This window comes from Desmodus rotundus, chromosome X, assembly GCF_022682495.2.
Source record: "Desmodus rotundus isolate HL8 chromosome X, HLdesRot8A.1, whole genome shotgun sequence".
Classification (NCBI taxonomy): Eukaryota; Metazoa; Chordata; class Mammalia; order Chiroptera; family Phyllostomidae; genus Desmodus; species Desmodus rotundus.
The window spans coordinates 99,389,878-99,417,126 of NC_071400.1; the positions used below are offsets into that span (position 1 = coordinate 99,389,878).

The 27,249-nt window shown below is 48.8% G+C and overlaps 1 protein-coding gene across 2 annotated transcripts in view; it reads left to right on the forward strand.

Moving 5' to 3' along the window:
- Positions 1 to 26,523, forward strand: part of PUDP (pseudouridine-5'-phosphatase) — a 208,348-nt gene extending 181,825 nt beyond the window's left edge. The window contains exons 8-10 of one of the 2 annotated variants that reach the window (XR_008425977.2): positions 24,863 to 24,903; positions 25,768 to 25,877; positions 26,435 to 26,523. The gene's annotated coding sequence lies outside the window, so the exon portion shown is untranslated. Of the gene's footprint in view, positions 1 to 16,492; positions 16,845 to 24,862; positions 24,904 to 25,767; positions 25,878 to 26,434 lie in introns of those variants that run through there. The other variant, XR_011650802.1, reaches the window with a different exon arrangement.
- Positions 26,524 to 27,249: the final 726 nt, after the last annotated feature.

Sequence of the window (27,249 nt, forward strand, 5' to 3'; positions counted from 1 at the left end):
CTACTGCCATTTCCCCCCAGCTTCTGCGTACTGCACAGCCAGCCAGTAGTGACCCTTTGCTCCCCTGGGACTTGCCTGGGTGGCTTCACATCTGTCGTGGGTGGTGGCACAGCTATGGGCAGCGAAAGGCTGGTATGTCTGTGCACCGTCACCAGAGGCCAGAAACAATGCCAGCTTCTGCAGAGACGACCAGAGACGACTCTGGGATTTCACACGGGCGCTCCCCCCAGCCTGGCTGCTTGTAAAGCAACCGCACAGCGAATGGGAGATAAGGATTCCATGATGAGTGCCAAGTGAAAAGGCCGGGGAGGCCCGAGCCAACATCGTGCCGGGTGCGAACGTGGAACCCACGTCCCCGAGGAGCCAGAAAGAATGGCTACCAAATAAAAAAAAGGATCAGAGGCATTAGTCCAGAATGCCGGGTAGCTCCCAAGGTCCATGGCTCCTAACTTTGCGGGCAGTGAGGGATAACCGTGGTCCGAGAATCTGCTGAAAGTTCGTGAGCATTTCCCCAGAAACCTTTACCGGGACCGAACACGGTGCCCCGAATTCCAGAGTTCGGGGTCGTCCTGGATCCCAGCTCGCCGATACGTCTTCCACGGCCGTTATGGAATTTACTTGTTGTCGTGTAATTAGAATAATTTAGTGCCCTTGCTGTGGAGTGGGCAGGAGCCGGGGAGGATAAAACGTTCCGAGTGTATGCACAGCATTTATCCAAAACAGCACAGAGTAAAGAAACATGAAAAGGGGCCGCTGCTCACAGCGCGTGGAAATGTCCCACCAGGTGGCCGTGCATTTATACAAGCGCTCAGCAGTGATCGGAATCTAGACTCTAACTCCAGCTTAGGTCTGAACTCAAGGAGTAACTTTATTTTATTATTATTATTATTTTTTCTGTGTGCACAGTTTGAGGAGGCCCTGAGTTTTCCAGAAACACAGCTGCCAAGTAATTAGAGGGGAAATTGTAGTTAATTGGCCTGGAAACTTCCCAAGAGCTGTGAACGAGTTCAGCCACGGTCCAGCAGTGCTCCTGAGCGCTTGAGTGACAGCCGCCAAGAGCTGACCGCCCCCCAAAATTGTGGGCCCCTTCGCCATGTCACAGGGGGAACACACCTATCATATGGTCGTGTATTTCTTCTTCGGATGCACGTTAGGGGATGTATGTTATTATTATTATCCAATTACGGTGTTACTTATAGCACGATGGGGAAGGAGGCTGGATTCATATTTGATCCTTTATCAGATTTGTGTTCGTGGGCAAGTTATTGATCTCCGTGGGCCTCAGTTTCCGCATCAGTAGAATGGGGGTAAACAGCGCTTACTTCAGCCCTGGCTGCTGGGGCTCAGTGGGCTGAGTGCTGACCCGCCAATTGAAAGGTCAGCAGTTCGGTTGTGGGTCAGGGCGCCTGCCTGGGCTGTGGGGTGGACCCCAGTTACGGGCGGGTGAGAGGCAACTGATCCCTGTGTGGTGTTGCTCTCCCTCTCTCTCCCTCCCTTCCCCTCTCTCTGAAAAATAAATGCATAAAATCTTAAAAAAAAACCTGCTTTATAGATCTTTAGAGGGTTAACTCAGTCATTATTTCGTATGTAAAATATTTGTGCCTGGCACATAATAAACCCTACATAAAGTTAGTTATCATTATTATCCTCATTATTCTTACAAGGGGTATATGTCAAATACTTTATATACTATAGAACAATATATACAATGTTATGTATGTAACTTAGGTGAGTTCAGGTGAAGCAGTTTAAGAAATCATTGCCTTCTAATGAAAGACTTAAAGATCCACCATTAAAAAAGTAAAAATAGCCCCAGCTCGTGGGGCTCAGTGGACTGAGTGTCAGCCTGCGAACTAAAGGGTCACAGGTTCGATTCCCAGTCAGGGCACATGCCTGGGTTATGGGCCAGGTCCCCAGTAGGGGGCGTGTGAGAGGCAAACCACTCATTGATGTTTCTCTCCCTCCCTTCCCCTTCCTCTGTATATAAATAAATAAAATCTTTAAAAAAGTAAATAAATAAAAATAAATTTTAAAAAAACAAGATGGGTATGTTTTCCTAGTATTTTCCAAAATTTATTCTCCCCTTGACATCCTGAAATGCTTCCCCAACCTGGAAAAGAAACCCCCATTGCCCTCATAACTAGATAAACAGAACTTCCTGTACTTTGCTCAGGACACGAGTCCATCTCTTTCACACCACTGGGTGTTGGCGGAAATGGCTGTCATCGAGAATCGTCCTTCGTCTCCGACGGGAGCAACTGTGTGAGCCACACGGCCAACCGCGGCCCTTCCTCCTTCATGATGCCTCCGGTTCCCACGCCCGCCTGCCCCCCACGCCACGAGCCGCAGCCTTGCCCGGCAACCCCTTGTCACCCCAGTGCGTTGGCCCTGTGCCCTCCCCCAGCCTCCGACTGCGTGCACCGCGCCGCCTTGGGGACGCCTGGGCAGCTGGGCGCTGCGGGGGCTGCCCTCCCCGCAGCAAACGGCATGTGTCATGTCTGCTGGTAAGAGGCAAGAACTCTGAGACCGAAGAGATTCTGAGAAACGGCATAAATCAAGTAACTGCTTGTAATAAACGTCAAACCATGCTCTATTTTCTCGGCTCTGCGTAACGGCGGAGCACCAGGGAACCTTGCTTGGTTTAGGTGGAGACCTTCTTGAAAGAATATAGATTTCGGTTCTCTTTTTCTCCTCATTCTCTGGGTCTCCTCAGCTCTTGGCCGTCAGCCCTCCATCTGCACTTAAGGTTCCTCTTGTCTAGAATCCATAACTCACAATATGGAGTGTGCATTCCATGCTGTTTTCCTTTTAAACAATTTTATTTATTTTTAGAGAGGGGAAGGGAGAGAGAAACAGAGGAAGAGAAACATCAATATGTGGTTGCCTCTTGTGCGTCCCCTACTGGGGACCTGGCCCATAACCCAGGCATGTGCCCTGACTGGGAATCAAACCGGTGACCCTTTGGTTTGCAGTCCGGCGCTCAACCCACTGAGCCACACCAGCCACAGCCATGCTGTTTTTCTTAATCCTGAAAGTGTGTAGATCCACCGAGTTTCAATATCAAGGAAGAGCAACTCTAATTATTTATTGCACCCCCCAAACATCCATGGTACCTCTCCCCAAATTCTCATCAAACCCAGGCTGCACAGGTGAGGGTGAACTGAGCAAGCATTTCACCTCTTTTCTAATTTCTCAGACACCAGGAACCGGTGTGCCCTGCTTGGACAGCGTTTTCTCGGCCCCCACCAAGTGGCACTCAGGCTCAGCTTCATCACATTAAATCATCAGCGTAGGTTGGAGACCCGGCACAGAGACGTCCCTACAGCCACTGCATTATTAATTTTAGTGACAGAACCATAAATACTGGCCACTTCGCTGTCCGACATCACCGTATTCGAACCCATCGAAAGAAAATCCCTACTTTATGTGGCAGAACAACCTCTTCTCTCCTAACCAATCAGTGGGCTTTATTTTTTGCAATGAAAAGTCACATGGTGACTGTTTTTATTAATTTAGAACGACATTACATTTTTTCGATAGTTCTCATTTTTATCCATATGTGTTTTTACGCGTTATCATGTGTAGGGACCGTCGCAGGTGTGAGAAATGTCATCATTAATTGACACCACAAATTGCACGGTGTCCACCTCACTCCCGCCTGTCCCATGTTGCTGGGTGTGTGGTTCTTACGTTCGGGAGCACCTGCCAGTCTCCTGGGCGCTCCAGGGGCTGCCCTCTCCATGCGCTCGGTGTCCGGGGATTTATGTCACTTCTTCCCATCACCACGGCGCAGCCACACGGGTCCCCATGGGAGGCCACCGTGGACCTCATGCATCCGTGCTGACTGGGGCATATGTTGGTGCAACTGGTCGCCAAGGTCGCAGCCTGCAGGACCGGGACCCCTCCTCGCCCATGCCGTCCAGGACAGGCGCTGAGGACACTCCAGAGTCCCCATCCTAAGGATGGACACACTCCCACCTTTCTCAAGACAGAAGGCAGCTGGTGACGAACCCACAAATATGTCCACGAGAGAAAGTGCGCGTTTTGACACCAGCTGATTCCAGAGAACAGGGTGCACAGGAGAAATGCCCCGAGATCCTCATTCCTCCCCCATCCATCCCCATAGACAGACACCAGGGCAAAACCACGAGAGAAGTCAGCGGCCGGAAGGGGAAAAGGGCAGACAGAAAAATACAGTCACCACCACCTCCACAGCCCTCGGCCCGTCTTCAACAGGCGCCAAGGGAAATGGGAAACTTCAAATTGAAGTCAAGCTTTGTGGGTGTGCATTTCTGTCTTTGTTTTTGCCTGTAACTGGATGTTTGAACTGCTGAACCGAAGTGGGTTGAGTGACCAAAACCAGTGGGAGGGGAGAGAGCCACCCTCCTTGGAGGGGTTCAAAGGGCAGAGTGACTTCAGGCTGGATTTTGATGCTCCGTCAGGGGCCCTGGCTGTAAAGACCCTGCTGCGTCCTCCGTGAATATTTATCAAGCTCCGCCAGGGATGATGCTGACCAACCTAGAAGAAATGAGCTGCATTGCCCATGTCGGGCGAGCAATGGCTCACCTATGGACGCAGTGGTTGCCCACCGCGGCCGGCAGAGCTGCAATTAATTGACAGAGTAACGCCACGTTCTCCATCGTCACACGAAAGGGTCGTCAGACGAGTGTTAGGTGATGTTCACTTGAACCAGACCCTTCCCGAAGCACTTCTTATGTGCTGTTCTATTACGATCGTTGAACATCATAGGAGGCACTGTGGAATAAACGGGTCACTTTTTAGGAAGTCTTTGCAACAATTCAATCTAATTGGGAAGGCAACATGAAAGGCCATAAAAAAATTTAAAAAAACCCAAAGAGTAAGAATCGGAGTTTATTTACCTGCTCCATTGAAGCAATCAGGATGAATACTTTTACGTTTTGATAGGATCCGGGCAGCTATGCTTAGTATAGAAAGCCTCATAAATGGTGTGGGACATGAATTTCGATTAAGACTTACCCCCCAAATAAGGCCAGAGAGCGGCCATCCTATGCAAAAAAGGGGATCAGATGGGAAAAGATGCCAAGCATTAGGAAAAGGACGTCGAGACACTGTGCTTAAGGCGCGGCGCCCATGGCAAACAGCCAGCAGGAGGCTCTGGGGACAGGGCCGTGAAGGCTGGAACAGACCTAGCAATCCCCAAATTCAGATCGATACAGCAAGCACGCTGGAAGAGCACCGTGAGGCGCGGGGCAGCCAGTTGCAATAGAAAGGAAACTCTTCAACACGATTAAACCCGTAGGGGTCCTTACGTGTAACCAAAAGTGACAGAGTCCGCAGGCGGCGAGGATTTGGGGGCGGCTCCTGGCGTGGTGCCATCGAGAAGATGAGTAACGAGAGCAAAGGGAAGGATGAAGAAGGAGACGTGGCGGGATTTTGCGTTCGCCCATATGGTAGACTAGTTCCGCTGAAGCAATATTCGCACCAGAAAATGTGTAGAAATTCCTGATACAGTGGAGCCAACGTTCTCTTAAATGCATCACAGATGACACGGCCGTGGACGTAACGAATTGCTAGGGGCTGTAACGGAAGAAGACAGGAGGCAGGAGTGTTCAGACAGCTCCAGTCTTGTTTGAAGCAACGAGCCATTTCTAGGACAGACGGTACCCAAGACCTTGGCCTTGTACCGAGAATGAACTTGACATTGGGACCCCTTCCCACAGCCCACATGCTGTTCTATGAGTCCCAGTGGTCCCAGGAACAATGACCACCCTCCTGCTTGTACAAGGAAATAACGAAGAAACGTCCATGAGAGTCCCTTCCAAAAATGGCTTCTGCCCCCTTCCTCTTCACGATTACTTGTCGTGTGACTGTCACCTTCCAACTTCCCCAAACCCCTCCTGGGTCTGGCATTCCCGAATCCACGAACAAAAGAAATTTCTGTCTGCAGATGCCGTGATTTCGTCAATGTCCATCATACCTTCTTGCGTTCTTACGCTTTCCAGAGCGATCAATATTTACCCCAGAGCTCTCTAATGACCGTTACTTTAAAAACATTTTTTTGCTACTGAATCAATAGAAGGATATCAGTCTTCAGTTACCCTATCATCTTTCCCAGGCAGGAATTGATCAAAGGCACTCGGGCATTTTGAAGTCTTTGATATCACCTCTCCAATACTGCAGATAGGAATTTCGGTGAGTCATCCTTGGGTACATGAAGAGGCTTTGCCGGTTGGCATATATTGCAGATCTGAGAACACTGTTGAGATCGGCTTTTAAGTGCTTGTGGAGTCTTGAAATCTTCTCTCTCGAAAAACTTGCTGAAGGTATGAAGAGGCAATGAATTGCCTACTTATGTTGTGTTTTAAGGATGATCGATTCTGTTTTAGTAAAAGACACATACCATAAATTCCCCACACAGCAAAGGAATGGGAGGTGAAGGGGGGGTGGTAAAAGATTTTTAGTAGGGTGGGACGGAACTGATTAAAAAAAAACATTTGAAAACTATCAAAAAGAATTCTATGAAATACGTAAAGATTTCTTAAATAATTTATCAGATTAAAAATACGGTGCAGAATAATGTATATAGAAAAGTAACACTTATGTTGGAAAGATGTTAAAATGGTTATATATTCCTTTCTGTCTTTGCATAAAGGAAACACTTAAAACATGCATAGAAATATACTAAAAAAAAGATAAAATGTGAGCATAAGAAGTCACAATGCACACTTACATCATTTTTTTTAGTTTCAATTGTCTTACTTTAACATTAACTGAAATTTAAAATTCAAAAAGTGGTGTGTGAAAGTGATCAAATACATAGACCAAATTACTAATTCCCAGTTTTCTGGTAGAAATTCACTACTCAGGACAAAATCCTCACCAGAGATGGAAAAGTTGTTGAAACAGTGATATTTTGGAAGTGAGCACAATTGAAACGCCCTTTGGGGAGTCCCTCGTAGTCATAGAGGGGTGCACGTTGGATGTGCCCACTTGATTTTAGGCCAGCTATTTGTTGATATACGTGTGGTCACAGCTTCAGACTGTGCGTGCAAAAATCACCCAAGGAGCATTGGTCCTGAAAAATGAAATTTTGCGGGTAAAATGGCAACAAGCCTGAGGATCAGGGAGGTTTCTGGCTCCAGAACGTTCAAAGGAAATGTCCAGGTGTCGTGACAAGCCCTCGGGGGGCATGCGAGAGACGTACAGGCTGGACGTTGAGTCTCAAGAAAGCGTGGGTTCAGACAAATTTGGCACTTCAGAAAATGCTAAGTACAACAGAAAGCATTTATAACTTCCGAGCTGCTGCCAGAGAGTCACGACCTATGGCTTGCTGGAGAACATGCGCCTTTTCTTGCTGAGGAAGAGGAAACAGCTCTCTTCAGCGAGGTCAGTTGTTTGGCATAAACAGCATAGAGCAACATGGTTTTGGACAGGCGTGGAAGGCCAGGAGACGAGAAAGGTGCCTGCCCGATATTCATTGTCCTTTCCACTAAGGGTCCTTCTGCTCTGTTCTCAGTGGCCGTGTGTCCCACTAGGAGGGGATGACACGGTTCATCCTGCCTGGAAGCTGGCGATGTCATGTCACATGGGTCTAGGTGATAGAAATTGACTGGAAGGTTTTTGTCTTGGGCTTGGCTTCCACAGGGGAGCCTTGACATACACTGAGTTTGGCTCGCTTGTCCCGGTATTCTCCCCCCTTTTTCTCTTTCTGCCTGGAATGGAGACGTGAGAGCTGGAGCTACAGCTGCCATGTTGTGACCAGCAGGAAAAGAGAGACTAGCAGAATGGTATCCAATGTAGCCTTCACATTCCCGACCCCCTGAGCCTCCCCAGAGTCCTTGTTAAAGGAAAAAAGAGACTCAATTTACTTAATAATCATCTCAACAAGAGCTAACTCTGTCAGCTAACAATGTGTCATGTTGTGACATTCCAGAACCTTCCCTTGCACGGGCATATTTCATCTTCAACCTTACAGTGAGCCCTTCTTCAGTAACTGCCACAATCACGCCCATTGGACAGATGGGCAATGCAGTGGGCGCCAACCTGAGCGCAGGGGCTAAGGAAGCAGAGTGGGGACTCCAGCCCCAGCACTTGGCTCTGGAGGCCCCGTATCTCACAGGGTTACCCCACCTCCCCCCTCACAACGCTGAGCCCGATGCTGTGTGAGTCTCCGCCGGGAGCAGAGCCGGTGCACAGGGGTGGAATTCTAGTCAGGGACCACCGAAAACATTCTGAATGTGCCCAAAACATTCGCCCCAGCAGTGACCAGCTGAGACATCGAGAGAACCTCCCAGACATCCCAGAATTATCGCCACACGTCCGTGAAGAGTCTCCATCTCCAGGAAAGTTGATCATACCTGAAGACGAGAATACATTCAGCATCTCCTGTTTGAATCTGAGTTCCAACAAATACACTGAACCTGAGTCTTGTCTCGTGACACTCTCTCAGCCTTCGTCACGACAAATCCACGCATTTCCTTGCGTGTTTCTAATAGCGACTGCGCAAAGTCAGGACCTTAAAGATCCCCTTCCCGCTGCTATCTGGTGCCCCACCCCATCCTGTTGCAATTTTCTGTTCAGGAAAGCAAGACCGGTTCATCCCTTTTTTCTTTTTCTGCTTGTCTAGTCTTAATGCATAAGCGTGTAGCCTTAAACGGACACACAGACACACCCCTAATGACAGACACAACAGCAGAGTGAAGCGTGTGAAGGGCAAGGAAGGCCCCGGTGGCCATGCCTGGGGCAGGGTAACACCGTTTCAGCCGAGAGGTGACATGTCACGCGATGTTGAAAAAGCGGATTGCACAGGATGGTGATGGGGCCGGGCAGGGAGGGAGGGCTGTGAAGAGGTGGGAAACCGCGGAAGAAGTCGCAAAGAAGCGGGGAGGGAGCGGACTTGGGAAATGTATTGGCTTATGTGGACGTGCCGTATTCTTCCCTGTGCAAACACAGAAGTAGCAACAGAAGGATCCCGTGTTGGCTGGCACCTCTCTCTTGTCTGGGTGACATTGGCTTTCCCATCTTACTCAGGTTTTATTGACCTCTGTCCTTCTGCCGAGCAAAGCGAATCACCGGATTCAATATCTATTTCGCCTTCATCTGTGGGCGAGGTTGGACAGATTACAACTTGGAGAAAAACACCTTTTTTCCTCTCTCCGAAACACTAGACTTGACGTTATTTCAAATTGGTTCACATGGCAATTCTATTTCCCCTGAAATCACTTATTCCCTCCCACTTTGCTGGCCTGGCATACCAGATTACCCCACGGGGCCTTGCAGGTTATTAACATCATCTTCAACTACCAGGAGCTTTAATTCACTTAAGATAATCCTTTTGCACCTTATGCAAATCAGTTTGTGAGCAGAGGACAGGATGGGGGAACTTCGTCTGTGAAGAAAACCCTCTAAAACACTGACTAGGGATAAGGTTCTTTCCCGTAAACGACGTCTTGCAAAATAAAGGCCGTTCTGGCTCGAAGGACTTGGGCTGGGGTAGGGTGGAGGGATGGGGAGAAAATGCAGACAATTGTAACTGAACAAAAATTTTTAAAAATTAAAAAAAAAAGAAGTACTTGTTGGTCGTTTCTCCAACGTCTCCATCTGCCATATTTATTCTCCTACAAAGTCTAAATTGTCTTGTGATGGAATTAACGGATTTAGCCCTGGGCAGGTGCCTCGGAATTGGGCCGCTGTGGAAAGCAGAGACAGCCGCACGAAATCTCATCGAAGAGGTTGGCTTTGGCTCATCCATTCCGCCATGTTTTGTGATGTGAGAGTTCTCCATCAGAAAGAGGTGCGAGCGTACAAACTTACCTTTTCCTCTTGACTACTAAGCCAGCACCTGTTATTTATCGAAGTACTACCCATCGGCTGTGCTGGGCACGGTATTTATTGTGGCTGGAGAAGCAGCCAAGGGTTGTTGATGTTTCTCTAGAATGCCCTTCCTTTGGGAGCAAGGAATACATTTTGTGACTCAGCTACCCGGAGATGCCGTTTGAGGGGAAGGTGGACGAGGTCAGGGAGAGTCAGCGAGGCTTTGACAGTGGACGTGGTCAGGCAGGACCATCGCTCTGCAAGGATTACTCATCGCGAGAGCCACAGCCTCCAAGGCGAGAAGCCACGTTGCCTAAAATTGCCATTTTTAAGAGCAATACTCTGCCACTCAGCTGCAACTCATTCTTCAACGTAACGTACAGCCGATCAACATTTGGCTGTCTGTTTAGAAAATGCCAAAACATCTTGTAAGTCGTGAAGAGAAAAATATCAAGATTCCCGCAGGGTATCACGGCAACGCTTATCCTAACTTCATGTGCAACTGGCCTGCCTGACAGTTGTCACAATATTGGCAGCCAAATGTGACTGGAATGTGTCACTTGGTAGTGACTCATCTGCATCTGCCTCACTGAGCACTTTGCTGTCAGAGCTGGGGCCTCGGCTGCTCTTTCTCCAAAGTCACTTCAGTTTTGCTTGTTTTTTTATGTGTCTCCCACATCTTTCTGCACGATGGAGTGGTAATAAATCACTTCGATTTTATTCCTCTATCTGTCGCTTGCCGTTCCCAGAGAAGCCACGCTATTAGGCGGCGCTAATAATCTCGCACCGATCGAGTCTGCTGATCCTTCCATTTCAATTTTGAATCAAAAATGCACTTTATCGATCCAAGTCTTCTAATCGACCAGGTTCAGTTTTCATTAAAATAAGACATTTTACTGTTGACTCCTCAAGGGAAAATGTTTCAAAAGTCCCGCAGCATTGCCGCCTAAGAATTTGGTATCTCAGAGTGGTGTTCAACTCTCCCGAAACTTCTTCCTCGTCTAACATAGACTGAAAAGTCAGGATGTCCTTGGAACCATCAGAATACACGTTGTGAAAATTACATTTTCCAGGAACACTATATACACGATGCAGTATTTTCTGTGAACATTATATTCATTTTCAAAGCTCTTGGCACGAAAGTAGTGACCAGGAGTGTGGTGACGTATGAATACAGACACAGGCACAGACATCAAAGTGAGAGGGCAGAGTTGCAGCTGGCCAGCAGCACTGCTCTGGGGACACACTCCCAATACTGTCCCCTTAGAGACGCAAACCATGTAGGGGGGAAGGAAAACCTAGAGGTTCCCCTCCCCACCGCCGCCAGCCCCAGCCCCATCTTGCCTTCAAAGGACCCCGTTTCCTGCAGCAATGGGTTGACATCTTATCCATCCTTTTTGGAAGAGGGTGTCCATTCCCATGGGAACGTTTAACTTACACATTAGATGCAGAAAGAGATGAATAGCAATAACCAACAAATAGAACCACTTCCTCGATGTACCGGAGTAAAAGTCACAGGGGCGTGGCCGTGTGAGGTCAAAGAGAAGACGCTGGAACACAGGCACGGGGATACCGGGACCGTGCGCCTGAGCCCCCAAGGGCGTTTCGAGGTGACCTACACGCAGGTAGCATCTACCAGCAGAGTCCAGCGTTTCGGCACCTGTGGGCCACGCCGGAAGGAGAGTTGCCTTGAGCCACACCTCAGATACACAAACACTAGCGAAAACTGGTGAGAAAACAAAAGCACACTTGCGACTTTGGGTTGGGCTGTACTGAGAGCCGTGCCCGGCTGCATACAGCCCGCGGGCCGCGGGTTAGACGCCCCTGCAGCCTGGGACACTGGGCGACGGATGGTTCATATTCGGGGCGGCACCGAGGGAGATGGCCCGAGATTTGCTCGCACTGGTGTGTGATTTACAGCTCAGGGATTGTTCCTTTCTGGAATTTTCCACATAGTATGGGAAAATCCAGACCACGATTCATCACGGGTGTGTGAGACCCACAGAAAGTGAATCAGACGACTCTCGCTGGTTATTGCTAATCTCTTCCTTTGTTTTATAAGCGAAACCTTTTCAGAGGTGTGGCCTTGTAGCAAAGAACAGTATGTAGGGTTAAATGGTTCGGTAATCTCCGCAGCTTCAGCCGTTCACTGCGGGGGGACGGGAGGGCGGTCTTCATATATACCCCATCCCCCAGGGCAGCTGTTGAATGATGTCCCCTCTAATTGAATGTTATGACAATTAGGGGTTCAGACTGGGTCCTTTTGTGCTGGTTTTTGTGGACCCGTGAGGGCCCGGTGGAGAATGAGAAAGCACGCTGGCATTCTGTTTCCCTGTCAGAGGGAATCGCTGTGCAATCCATCTCAGAGGGGGGGCGTCGGGCTGTCTCCCACAGGCCCCGTATGTATATGTATCGTCGCCGATTGATATGTCTTGTAGGAGCAAGCCATAGCCTGGCGTGCGCTGTAATAAAAAACTGTGTCTTTAGCGAAACCTGCTACCTCCCAGTATACCACATGTCTAGATTTTCGTAAAAATGTTTAAAGTTCAGAAGAGCTATTTAGAGTGTGTGTCTCCCTGTAAAGTACAGGCTCTCGAGAGCTTTCATGAGATCATTGCCACAGGAGTAAATGATAATGAATTGTTAGTAAATCATTTGGAAAGTTCCCTTTCAATTAATGCGTTTTAATTGTATGTAACTGTCTCAGTCGGACGGAAAGCGCTGTGATAAATTCGCCGTTGACGGCGATTAGGGAGGCGGAGATACAGACACACCCCGGCTGATGGAGCGCCCCTTACCCAACCTCAATTCTTTAATTTCATGATTTACAGAGATTTAAAAGGAGCAGTTGGATATTTTAGGGTTTACAAACAAAAACCAGACTCTAAAATAATCAGAGTGCCTATTCTGCCCTACCTCCTCCTCTTCTCGATTGCATTGATTCTAAGGAATTAATTAAAATTAATTTTATTCTGAATGTAAGCACCTGGGGATATAAGCCTGTTGATGAACCGGCAGTGTATGAGCAAGGTGGTAACACGTTTTCATTTCATACACGTCGGAGCTTCTTTCGTGAAGTGACGTTAAGTGTGTGGGATCTACACACCGTTTTAAGACATGTCAGTGAGATGTCATTTAATAACAAACGCATTTGTTAAATGCATTTATAAAAACAAGTTCATCTCCTTCAGCTTATGTCTGACACCATGAGGAAATCACTTAGATGGGGTAACAAAGCAAGGGGTGTAACAGAGCCCATTTCCAATTGTGCGTCTTTTCAGCTAAGATGTGGGGGAAATTTCCAGTTTCTGAAAGGTGCTATTCGGCCATAGGTGTCTCAAGTCCGTGGGCAGCGGTGCTCAGGGATCTGGACCCAGGGACCAGAATCTATGGGATTCCTCTGTGCTCCCAGACTCCCTGGGGTGCCCCACGGGGGAAGGTACCCGAACTTGCCGTGCCTTCATTCGCTGATGCGAAGGTACGGAGAACAACGGGCTGCTTTGTGAGGTTGTTGGAGGAACAAGTCAGCTACATCTGCCAGACCCTCGTGGCAGAGGCTGGCGTGAGACAAGTACCACGCGTGGTTGTTACAAAATGGTAGGTCTGGCCCTGGCCGGTGTGGCTCAGCGGACTGAGTGCCGGCCTGCAAACTAAAGGGTTGCCGGTTCGATTCCCAGTCAGGGCACATACCCAGGTTGTGGGTTCTGTCTCCGGTCAGGGCGCACACAGAGGCAACTGATTGCTGTTTCTCTCTCACATCGATGTTTCTTTCTCTGTCTCTCTCCCTTTCCCTTCCCCTCTTTCTAAAAACAAGCACGCCCTCAGTGAAAATTTTTTTTAAAAAACCGGTAACTCCACAAAGGAATTATAAATGTTTCAGTGGAATAATGGGAAAGAAAGTACCATCAGTGATTTGAGGAACCATTATGCAGACAGATAGCCCTCATTCCAGTGGTAATGGTTTTATCAATAAATTATGCTTAAATCTTTTATAGCGTTATATCACATCAGTATTTTTTATTGGCTCGTCCAGACGAGATTGAAACTAAATCATGAATGTTATTTTTAATTCAGAATTCTAATGCCAGTTGCTACGAAATACATACAGAGCAATCATCAGCTCTCCAGCTACTAACAAATGAAAAATATTATGTTTAGAGAAAAAGGCCCTGGTTGATGTGGCTCAGTGGATTAAGTGCCGGACTGTAAACCAAAGGGTCACTGGTTTGATTCCCAGTCAGGGCACATGTCTGGGTTGCAGGCCAGGTGCCCAGTAGGGGGCGTGTGAGAGTCAACCACCCCTGATGTTCCTCTCCCTCTCTTTCTCCCTCCCTTCCTCGCTCTCTAAAAATAGATAAATAAAATCTTTTTTAAAAGAGAGAGAGAGAGGATAAACCTGTCCGTAAAAGGGAAATGTTAAAGGATCTGGTGGACGAATTCCGTTCATGCCCAGAAAGTGAAGAGTGGTTTCAAAGCAGCGTGTTTGCTGAGACCCCCGTGTTTGAACCTGGGTACGTGTCGTGTGGTCCCCGGACGGTGGGGCAGTGACCACCTTTCCCACCCGTCAGGGCAGAAAGCACCTCCGTGTGGGACGGACACAGCTCACACGTTCAGCACCCGGTCCCTTTCTGCCGTGAACCTTTTTGCATATAAACGCTTCTGTTTGGTTGGTTGGTTTTTGCCACTTCCACCCCTTTTTGTACAACTCCAGTTCCGCCTGCCTGGACGTCGACCGCTGATGGGTTTGGAGGTGCGCCCGTTCAGTGCCCTGGACGAGGTGGCATTGGGAGAATGTGGGAGCCTTACGGGGGCTTTTCACATTGCTGGTCTTCCAAAAGATCACTCTCCTGACAGCCAGGAATCCCGGGTTTCCTTCGGTTCTGACTCCCGATCCCCAACGGCCACATCCTCGTATTAACGCCGCATGAGCTCCCGGTGTCAGGGAGGCGGGGAAGCAGGCGTGCCTCTGGTCCTGTCTCACCCGGGCTTTGCCCCTCCGCAAGGCACGTCCTTGGGGCACTTGGAGGGTGGCGGGGAGCAGAGGAGGCCGTGGCCACGTCAGCGGGTGCCATCACCTGGCGGGGTTTCCTGCAGCCTCGTCACGGGCTCGGTGCACCGCACGAGGAAGGGCCTGGACCCTGCAGCACGGCCAGTCTCCCAGGGCACAGGATGCAGCAATGCGTAAAAGCTTCAGCCCGTCCTTGCGGGGCTCGGTACCCACCGTGGACTCCAGGCAGCGTCCCATCTGTCTCACTGAATGCAGCCTGGCCACCTGCCCTTGTGGCTTCAGCATCCGATGCAAACTCGCACGCCTCAGGAGCCTGCTCAGCCTGCTGCACAGTGACGCCGAGTCAGAACCTTGTGACAAATACAGACAAGACCTCCAGGCAGTCCGCTCCCAGGACACCACCCTGCTGCAAGGGCGGGGACAGCAAAGGTGGCAGGCACAGGAAACAGGTGACCGAGTATCAGGCCACAGCACTGTGCATAAATAAACACCCTCCTTGCATGGGGATGGGACTTGGGCCTTTGGCGATCTAGCCCCTTGCGTGGGATGAGAGCACTCACCAGGGGTCCTGGGTGGGTGGCTCGGGTGGTGGGAGCATCGTCCTGTACAGCAAAAGGTGCTCAGATGGATCCCCAGTCGGGGCACGTACAGGAGGCAACCAATCACTGTTTCTCACGTCGACGTTTCTCTCTCCCCCTTCATCTCTCTCTAAAATCAATAAACATACCCTGGGGTGAGGATTCATAAAAAAGAGACAGCAGCAACCAGCGTGGCTCAGGTGGACATCACTGAGCAAAGCAAAATGTCGCCGGTTCAATTCCCAGTCAGGGCACAAGCCAGGGTTTCAGGTTCGATCCCCGGTTGGGGCACATAGGTGAGGCAGCCGATGGATGCTTCTCCCCCTCTTTCTCTCCCGCCCTCTTCCCACTCTCTAAAAATAAGTAAAATCTGAGAGAGAGAGAGAGAGAGAGAGAGAGAGAGAGAGAGAGAGAGCGAAGCTGTGAGTTGCTCTATCACAGGTGTGTGTGCATAGGAAAAACCGTAGTGTACGTAGGGTTTGGCTCTGTCCACAGGTTGAGGGGTCCCCTGGGGGTCCTGAAATATACCCCCATACACAAGGGGGGAACTGCTGTACCTCCAGCGTGAAGACCTTGCACACGGTGAATTATGAAATTCCTCAAATACGTTTTAAGTGAGGCGCGTGGTGACTAAATGCTGTCATAAGCAGCGTAGTATCTTCCAGATGTGTTTATTTGCCAGCACACAGTGTGACTGGCTTTACAAACGCTCGTCATTCGCCTCTCCGACTTCCCCACAAAGGGTCTGTGATGGTGATGGATAGCCCGGGTGTTGCGTGCTGCCTCCTCACGCCGGCTTGCACGTGCCTCGCGGAGCGGTGTTGGTAATGGATGGGAAAAGGTGCGCCTGTGTTCTTCAATTAGGGAGCCAATTCATCCGCCCATCCCACGCAGAGCATTCGAGACGAGCGGCCACAAGGCATGTTTCCGTTTGAAACACTCTGCAGTTACATTCTGACACCCCAAAGTGGAAAGTAAATTTAGCAATTATGTTATTAATGCAAAGCCAAGCCGTGGTGAGATCTGAATTACGTGCTTAGGTTATTTTGACAGTAAACAAATTAACAGTGCGAGCATTTTTTATTTTTATTTTTATTTTTTTTTGAAGCAGCAGAGTGAGCAAGGAAAGCAGAGGGGAACGAAACTAAGATGGTTTGCAGAACCTGGGACACAAATCGAAACACAATTGCGGCATTTAGAGACAAGATAATGGATTAAGAATCAAAACGTGTCAAGTCCAGAGCCCTCCCATCACCTGTCGGTGAGTTACAGTTACAAATGAAACACTAGGGACTTTGAAAACTCCTTTGTAAATGCGGATGTTCTGCGCCATTTTTTCTTTGAAAATCACGCTTATATGGACCCTGTATGTTTGAATCATCCATTGAAACCACCTAGTAGGAGACATGAGAGAGAAGAAAAATGGCATTTCTTTTAAAAAGTGGGGACAATACGGGGGGGACACATGGGTTTGCAGTTGTTCATACGGAAAACACACAGCAATTCATGAACAAGAATTAAACACTAAAGTCCGTGTTTCATGCACTCACAACCGCTAAACTACGTCTGCACGCCCTGCCTCACGGATTAACATACATCAACGTGGTCCCGGTGATACACCGCTTTTGCTATTAAAATATTTCGTTCTTAGTCGAGAAATCGGTTGTGATTCGACGTGGCATCCTAGACCATCTGCTCTCGCACCAGCCGGTCCCAAAGAGCACAGGCTGGGCTTGTACCCAAGAATGGCCCTGAAGACACCCCAAACGGGCTTATCTGGATATGTGGAAATAGCCCGTCGTGAAGAAGACGGATGTGCCAGAGTTTAGGTCCTTCACAGACGGAAGAGTTTTCTCATGCAGAGCAGACATAGCGCATCAGAGAATGAAACCCGCCTATGTACGGCTCGTCTGGGGGACTTATGGGCTCCCAGCAGTGGTCCCCTTTCTGCAGGCCATTGTTCCGAGGTGGATCTCCTTCCCGGTGTGGCTGTTGCTTTTGGAGGCTCTGGGGGTGGCGGAGGAGGCCTCCCAGGTTCCTTCCCAGCTCCTGGCAGCTGCCTTCACTGCTTGGCGCTCGGCCCCGTCCCCCAGCCTGCACACAGAGCAACGGCAGACTCATGTCTGCTCACACCCAGCCTCTCCTGCGTTGACAGCCCCAGAGCCTCCCTCGGCCAGGGCATCCCTCCACCGCACGGCCCTCAGCCACACTTGCAAAGGCTGCTTGCCCTTCTGGGTCACCGATTTCCCTGTGGCAGGAATCAGCAGGCGGACCCCTTTGAGGCGCCCATTTTTCAGCTGGCCACAAAGTGGACTATGACCAGCCCGTCTCTAGAACAAAATTTCCCGTAAAGACAGAAATAATCCCACGCTCGTAAGCTCAGACTTTTCCCCCACAGACCCTGGTAGGATGTGGCAGGGGGTTGAAAATAGTTACTGGATTTGCTCACCCCGTATGATCTTATTCATTCCATTTTTACCCGACTTCCCAGCTCGCGAGCGGTGCCCCAGAAATCCACAAAAGCACTAAATTTAACGGCAAGATTATAGGTCACAGGTCACTTTTTACCACAGTTGACGAGCCAGCCTACATTTTATTAGGAAGAGACGGCGTACGGTTGGTCCTCTTCCCTCTTATTTTTAACTTGGTTTTGAAAGGGGTCGCATTGACTAGGAGACATAATACAAGACGTACAAATAAACGAAGAGAAAACAATTCAATGTTATCACTCAGAGATAACCACTGCCAACAGGTTCCTGTGGAAACGTCCAGCGTGTCAGTTGCCCCCGGTAAACAGTCTTGTGTGTGTCTCTGTTTCTAATAAAAACTGGACCAGCCTTCGTACGCTGTGCTTCCAGCTGCGTTCGTCGCTCACCGTATCCTCAATTTCCTCCCCGTCAGCTTAGATCTGCGTTGGTGTTGGAAGCATCTTCAGTTACTGCGGGTCTGTGGGATGTACGGGTGAAGTCAATATTCCCTCTCTCCTCACACGTACGAATTTCCTCCATATTATCGTAGCTTTACCACATCTCTCACAAGCATCTCACGGCTTTACTTTGCAAACGCTCCTGAAGCATCTATGAAACTTACTCCTGCAAATGCATTTTGAAACATTCCCGCAAGCTAAACCTTTGCTACTTGGCACGAATGTGCATTACATTGTTGCGAGTGGGGTTTCTCTTTGGGAGAGTAGGTCTCCCCAGCCCTGCACGGCCCCGCGTCTCGGGCTTGCTATGAAACCCGGTCTGGTATTTGTTTACGTCCTCCCTCTGAGTTTAAGAAGTCGTATTTCCTCACGCAGATCTAAAAACGTTCTTATTTTGTTTCTTTCTCTTTTGATAGCTATTGTGCAAACAGCATTTTAAGATGACCTTGTTGGCACTGGTCATGGTGTAAACGTTAAAAATTGTATTTATTTCCTAACATGTGACGTTGGGGATTTTTACTTTGAGTCTTTTGGTCCAGTACCGAACCGTCTTCAAATATCGGTAACTGCGCCTCCTCCTATCCAACGTGACTCGTTCTCTGAAGAGAAATTGGAAACAAAAAATGGAGCGAAGATTCTCGTCATATGATTGACTGATCTGAATGGAAAATGTCTTGCTTTTCCCATGTAGTATGATAATATTTTGAAAGAAGTGCCTTCTCCATCGTGTTAGGAAGTTCTCTTCTCTTGCTCTTTCACCGAGAGCCCTGATGAAGTGCGGAAGTTGAATTTGATCAAAAGTCATCAATGGTATCTAATTTATGGAGAAACCTGTGTCCTGCTTCCGTCACGTGACAATAATACGAGTTACAGGTCTGGCCTGTGCACGGCGGACCTGGCGGGCGCTCCTGAAATGGGCATGTTTGGTAGCGGCGCATGGAGACTTCCGTGTCCTGCTTTCTTTCCTGTTCTTCGAAGATGATAACTCCGCAGGATTCCCCGCCTCCTCCTACTTTAAAACCACGCACTACCTTTAACGGCATCACATTGGGAGAATTCCCTCATGTCTTCTACAGTCCCTGGTCAGCAATTTTACCTCTGCTGGAATCCATTTTCATACTTGATGACTTTGTAAAAATAATGCTCCCATTCCTTCTCACGTGGTAAATGTCATATAAATATATGCGTTTGATAAGTGTTTCCGTTTCTCGACATATAATTCTCTTCCCTCAGTTTGGATATCTCTAAGTTTTTCTAATGCCGTTCACAGTTGTGCATCTGATGTTATATTTTCTTGTTTGTTCTGAAGAAATCATGTCTAGGATGATGTTACATTAACATATCCGCTCTCCTCTATGTCATTAACTCCCATCATTATTTGTATTAGTTCTTTCCCATTTGTCTGCTCTGTATTTTAAGATCTTAAATGCCTGTGAAATTGCCTATCCTCATTTATTTTTAGAAACGCACCGGTTTAAAGAGGTGTCACTTCCCCCCCCCCCCCAGGACAACACAGCGGTGCGCTCTAAGTTGGAAATAAGTGACTCACACTGTTGATTTTTCGTCTACTGATACAATCTTCACAGGCAGCTTCTCTCCAACTTTACTGCCTTTTTCTCCCCCACATTTCTGCCAGAAAGCTCCCAGGTCCTAATGACCCTGAGAAACACACTTGAACTCCGCATTTCCTGGAAAATATCGCTTGAATTCTTTAGTATGAAATGTGCTGCTCTTTCTGGTCTGAACTGACCTACTCCTTGACCTTCAAAAGTCCTACCACCTCTGCTTGAATCCCCCTCTCTGACATTCGTGGGCCAATGTATGGTTCTTCAACAGGACCACGAAACACCTCTCCTACCTCCCTGCTGCAAACAGTATTCATTCAGATTCGGCTCCAGTCTTTCCTCACGTGGGAAGTCTCCTTTGCCCTCTGCCTGCACAGATGAGCACTTCCCGCTTTCTTGCGGACTTGGTCACCCCCCACTCTTGTTTCTCTAATATTACCCCCACCCTGTGCTCCAGCTTCTTCTCCTCTCTCCTGTCCTCTTTCCCTTCTCCCCCCTTTTCACTCTCCTTCTTTCCCTTCCATCTGCTCCTTCGGTGTCACCTCAGGGGCTAAGAGCAACCACTGCGTGAGCATTCCCAGTCCATTGCGGTCCAACTGGCCAACCGGCCCAGATGAGCTAACTCATGCCGCCTGCTTCCTGACCTCCTTTACGGTGACAGCTTCTGCGGGAGTCATCGCTCACACAGTCACGCCCCAAGGAGCAGATAACCAGGGGGTGACTCACACCCACAATACTGCCGCGTCACAGCCGATGTAGCCCCCGGGGCAGGAGCAATCTGTGGTGCCTTTGTGTGTGTGCCACAGAGCTGCAGCCCTAGGACGCCAGAAGCAGAAGCGACTTCGAAGGCATCTGGTCCCTGCCTTGTAGGGAGGCCTGGCTAGCCCCGCCGTTCCTGGTCTGCAGATGCCCTTCCCTGAGACGTACTCTGGTCTTTCTTCCATGCCCTGAGGGGTGGGACCACTCTGTCACTCCCTCACCGATTCACAAGCCGTCCTCTCTCCTCCATGCCTGCACCCTCCATGCGTGCTGCCCGGGTGCCGTAACCACCATGCAGGCCTCACGCCCAACCCCACGGTGCCATGGAAACCCCCAAATCCCTCTTTGCAGCTCTCAGACCTTCCCACCGAAAAACAAACACCCAAAGATACTGTAAGATGTGAAAAAGAATCTTGCCTCTGTTGCTGATGACAGTAGAAATGAGCACCATTGCTGGGGACGGTTTCTCAGCCGTGTGCCCTAGAGAGTGGGAAACTCATCACAGCCAACAGCGTAGATGAATCGAGACGTTGATCCTCAGGACGGTGAGGACCTCGGCCCATCTCCTGGAAACTGCCTATGTCACAGGCGTGCTGTGATGTCCCTGGGGGCGGGACTTCCACCTGTCCAGAGGCGAGAGATGCCTGCCATCCACCAACCCGTTTCAGCTCAGAGGTGGGGCCAGGGCAGATGCCAGCTCACCTGCACCGAGAGATGTAGCAGACAATGGTTCCTGTAGCACCTCGGGCCTTTGCAAGTGGGGAACCAGGAGACCTCTTAACCCCTAGAAAACAGCTGTGTCGGGGTAAGCCCTTCTCCTGCACAAGATTCATCTCTCACACCCACGGTCGCCACATCCATCACAGCGGATGGTCTGACGCTGATGCATTATTAAAAAGAGGGCTCTCAGAAGTGTGTTTTCCTGGCACAGGCCTCATTTCTGGTAGCTTGGCCCACTTGTCTATTGGAACGGCTGGCAGGGCGGAGTGAGCCGATCAGTCAGATGACCCCGCCGACTTTCCTGCCAAGGACTCCTCCAGTGACTGTGTTTATGAAGCTAACATCATCCTGATAATGTCAAACGTGCAATCTTTTCAAAGAAAAAAGGCGTAAATCATGATAAGGCCTCTCCTTAGAAAATGCTCTAAAATATGCTTGGAGCTACGCGGGTCGCAGAGAAAGCATCCGTAGACTTTCTGCCCCCAGTGCGCTTGTTCCAACGCTCGTGATGTCTCCGGGAAAAACATTTTCTTTTCCTCACATGAAAGGGATTGGACCTAGCAGATCAATTTTTTTCTATAGATCTTTGTAGCTGTTCACAAAAAATAAAAAACACATAAAACAAAAAAAACCCTTGAGTGTTGAAACCTTCAGCAGACTTTAAACTGAACTTGAGACTTTGGGGTAACCCAGCGCTGCCACTCAGCAAGTCAGTAGCAGGAGAGTTAGGGGTGAGAGAGAGGGCTTGACCAAAGGTAAAGATGAAAGGAGGGGACGTGAGGAGCCGGGAGGAGGAAGCCCAAGCTCGCCAAGCTCACCCCTGAGCCGATGTGAAGTCAACGGCATTTCTGAGGGAGAGTCACGGACACCCCCGCACGGCTACACCACGCACACGGGTGCCTTTGTTCCCACCCTCGTTGGCTGTGCCTGCAGCGTGTCCCCCACACGTGAGCAGCACGGGGCCAAAGTCATCGTCAGTCTTGTCTCTGGAATCTACTGTAAGCAGCAAGTTCAGGCAAAAGTCCGTTTTGACTTCCCAATGAACGTTCTCCATGTTTCCGCGTAGCACCGATAAAGAAGGGACTGCCGTGTGAAACGTCGGTGGTCACTTACTCCACGGGCCTTTAACAATCTCACGGCGGAGAAGAATTACTTTTACTCTGCACAACGTGATTCTCAGAGGGACCGGTGGTGTTAGAAGCAAGGAGTCGGAGGCAGGGTCAGCTCAGCTCACCAGGAGCGGGGGGACTTCTCCCCTAGTTTCAGGTGGGGTTTTTTTTTTTCTTAATTTTCAAAATGGAACTACTCACATCCAGTTTCCAAAGTATTTGTGAAGAATGAAGTGGACAGGATTTGAAAGGACGGTGACCCGCGTGAACACCCGCGAAAGGACAGGAGCCCCCACTCCTGGCGGCCCACGACCTGGGTCAGAGCTGCGGACAGCCTCGGCGAGCTATTCTTGGAAGTCCCACCGTGCGATTTTGTAAAACTAATTGGCTTTTGAAACCAGACCTTCCAATGACAAGACTCTGACTTGGTACCCGTTCTGCAGACATCAGGCTTTTACCGTTCTTTCCTCACTCCAAGGGAAAGTGCTTAAATAATTAATGGACAGAAGAGAACTGTTGAATCATTATTGTCAAGAATGTACCGAGATAATGGGCTCTCCGCTGAAAACAGACTGCAGAGCAAGAGGCGTTTTCCCCGCCTCTGTGGGGCTTCAAACGCACAGGGTAGTTTTGTTAGGAAAAGGAGAGAGGACTCAGGAGTGCGTTCGAGCAAAACCTGCCTGGTGCTGACGTCTGGGCACATCCCCCAGGATGATAGGAGAGGCTGCTCACGCGAGAGGATTCCTCATCTTGAGAACAAAACGCAAAAGGTAAGGATGCACACGGGGCTGTGGGGTCACAGGGAAGAATGAACCAGGAAGCAATACACCCCCAAACCCAGGCAGACCGGAAGGAAGTGCACTGTATCTTTTCTCAGCTCCCAATAACTTTTTTTTTTTTGCTTAAGCAATAGAGACTCATTTCCTTATAATGCTGAAGCCAGATGTCCACGATTAAGGTACCAAAAGTTATTTTTTTTTAATTGAGCTCTAATTCACCCAGAACATTATGTGAGTTTCAGGTGTGCGAGCTGGCGGTTCAGCATCGGTGTAGACTGCAAAGTCATCTCTCTCAGTCTAGTTGACATCTGTCGCCGTGCCTAAAAACACGTTTTCTTTCTGGTGCTGGGGACCTTCACCGCCTACTCTCTTAGCAACTTTTAACAAGGAAAGGCAGTACCGCTGTCCCTGGTCGTCAAGGTGTACATGGTCCTTGGCGACCACGGGTAGTTCAGCATGTCTGACACATGCATTGGAGACCAAGGCTGCAGGGAGTGACGTCACAAAGCTCCTTTGACAAACGAGTCCACAGGTGGGTTCACAACACCACACAGGGGGTAGATCCCATTCCACAACGTCTGGGATGGGCCGCAGTCCAGGGAGGGAGCAGGAAAGCGTCCTTCGTGAACGGATCGCAGCAGCAGCAGCAGGGGGAACCTATTCACGATCCCAGCTCAGGTGGACGAATGAGCAGCGAAGGTAGAGAGAGATGCTGCGGGCTCCAGAAACGCACTGTGTACCGAAAGGAGGTCTGCTTTCTCATCCACAAAAAGAAACAGGAAAACCGGGGGAAATCCAGTCCGTAAGATGGGAGGGCATTTACAATGTTACCCAATTTTATTTTTTAACTGGGGAGAGAATTTGTCAGATTTCTTCAGGCCAAAGGGTCCCCTAGAACCTTACTTTCAACTTCAAATAATAGGGGGGACTTTGGGAAATAAAGACCAATGGAGGAGAGAAAAATGCTAAAAGTATCATAGAAAAAAATTTTACTAAGCCAAGAGGATCGTCGACTTTGAAGAATTTCATGGAAAAGGAAACATTATCAAATTTATATGCATGTGAGCAAGAGAAAGAACTGACCAAAAAAAAAAAGTGGAAGGAAAAAAATAGATTTTCCTCAGGGTTTTTTCCATGACAAATGGAATAAGATGATTTAAAAATAATGCGCAGACTTTAAGGAAAACGGCTGTGGATTCTCATCTGTAGTTCCAGCTAATCTGTGGGTGGAAAACCCAGAAGTGGAGAAAATAGGTCAATAATTTATATGTGTAGTATTGGTGTTTGAATCGATGCCGTCACATGACTTCAATGGGCTCTTACACATCGAAAATAGGAACATGAGAAGCGTATCCAAATTTAGAAGCTCTCATACCCTGTATGAAGTATTAACAAATAAATTCCGTTTGAGATACGTATGATGACAGAACACCACAGTAATACTGGGGAACTCTGCGCAATGAACTGTAGACATATGTTCATACTAGTTGTCTTTGGGGTGACCTTATCGTGGGTTTTTTTCCCAATAATTATCTGAAATGTAAAGCTGTTTATACTTAGCTGCATAATTTAACCCAGGGAAACCAGACTTTAATATTTGGTTTTGTTATGTTTTGTCCGAAGGTGAACTCGCATAACCCTAAGAATGGAGAGCATTCCACCGGGTGAGTGACCCACAGTTGTTTCGTCCACTCATCTAGCGACGGCACTGGGGACGCTTCCGGATCTTGTCTACTGTAGATGACGCTGGGGGAAACACGGGCCACACGCCTGCTTTCTGACTGGGGTTTGGGGATCCTTAGGGCATTTTCCCGGGAGCGGGATGCACTTGGGACAGACCAACAGACCCCAGAGGGGAGGGCGGCTGGGGGGGACTGGCAGGGATTAGCCGAAGGTGTGTATGAGCAGGTAGGTGGCCCATGCACACACAGCAGTGGTGAGGAGGGGGTGGGGCTGGGTGGGGCAGGACAGAGGTGCAGAATGGGGACACCTGTAATAGTGTCAACAACGAAAAAATTGAATACAGATCACTTACTTTCAAGGCATTGAGGACTAAGAGACTAGGACCTCAGGTTGCCCCTAGGCTGACTTCATGGGTACCTACTCTTTCTTTTCTTTCTTATTTTTTTAATACTCACATGAGAACACACTCATTGATTATTTTTATTGAGAGAAAGAGAGCAGGAGAGAGAGAATGAGAAACATCAATCGGTTGCCTCCCTTCCACACCCTGACGAGGGATCGAACCCGCAACCTCTTGGCTCCTGGGACGATGCTCCAACCCACTGAGCTCCCCGGGCAGCCCATGCCTTCTCTTTCTATCAGTGAATTATTCTGCCCGACCCCCTCTTCTACCTTGGATCTGGCCCTTTCTCGTCCGATTCCCAGCCCCTTCATTTTCCCTCCCCCTTCTCTCTACCTCACCTCTGGGGCTGCTCGCTCACACACCTGGGCTTTCTCATAGTGTTTCCTGCTGAGTTCTCTGAGGCATCTTTCTCCTTCCTCATGCCCCTCTGCGTTTCTTGCAGACCTCGCCGCCTACCCATCATCCAGTTGAGGTGAACGAAAAGGACCACAGGACACGTTCCGTCCCTGCACTCCAGACCTCCTCTGCAGGCTCCCTCTCGTCCCTGGTCAGGTAACCTCCTCTGGTCCCACAACGGTATCCAGCATCTTAAAGCGAGGCACCCTGTACCTGTAGCAGCTCATTCAAAAGCGGGCAGAGAGTGCAGAAGACACCCGGACTGAAGATGGATGGATTAAACCAGCGATCATTGTAATAACGTACACATATGTAAGGGGTCGTTCTCAACCGGCACCACCCTGTCCCTGTTGGCGGCATTCAGCTGCGTGGGATAAAAGTTCATGCTTGCTGCAAGTCACATGTGATTTTTTTCCTCCCACGTGGTTGTCCCTTGAAACTCCACGGCATGGTTTTTAAAAGCCTCTGTTTATTAGCTTCATGAATTACTGAAAATAACTTTAATAACACTCTCTATCGAGTTATGTGCCATGTGCTGGTTATTTAATTACTGTAATAATTTTAGGAGGCTGGTATTATTGTCACGGCCAAGTCAAGGCTTAAAATCCAGGCTCGGTTAACTTTTGAAGGAGAGCAGAATTTGCCACCCCAAGATATCTCTCTTTGGTGAAAGGATTATTTTAAGCTGGCTATTTTTTTAAAATTGATTTTAGGCAGAGAGAGGAAGAAGAGAGAGAAACGTTGAGCATCAGCCGGTTGTCTCCTGTATGTGCCCCAGCAGGAAGTTGAACCTGTGACCTAGGTATGTGCCCTGACCGGGAATTGAACCCGCAAATTTTTGGCGTATGGGATGAGGCTCCAACCAACAGACCCACCTGGCCGGGGAGTCAACTGGCCATTTCTTAAGAAATAGTTGACATAGCAATGGCTGTGAAAGACTGAGGAAAAGCTACCTTTTTGTAAGGAAAATTTACATTTATAATGGAAATCTGCATTTGTAAGGGGCTCTTTTCTTCAGAACCAGAAAGGAAAGGATGACTCAACCTCTAGAAACTCTTATCAAAGGAGAAGGGAAGAACTTAAACCTGAATGAAACACTTTGCCGGTTCACTGTGTTTTGCCCCATAACCTCCCATAACGGCCCGCCTCCGGCATATTTTGTGTTTAGCTGAATAAGGCATTTAAGGCCGTGGCTTCTGCCGTTTCTGGGATTGACTCTGTTTTCTGGAGCCTCTCCCGTGTGTACGAGAGGTAGACATGTTGTTAAGCTTTTGTTTGTTTTTCTCCTGTTAATCTTTTCTCCTTCCTTCCTTCCTTCCTCCCTCTTTCTTTCTTTCTCTTTCTTTTCTTTCTTTCTTTCTTTCTTTCTTTCTTTCTTTCTTTCTTTCTTTCTTTCTTTCTTTCTTTCTTTCTTTCTTTCTTTCCTTCTTTCTTTCCTTCCTTCCTACCTTCCTTCCTTCCTTCTTTTCCTTCTTTCCTTCCTTCCTTCTTTCTTTCTTTCTTTCTTTCTTTCTTTCTTTCTTTCTTT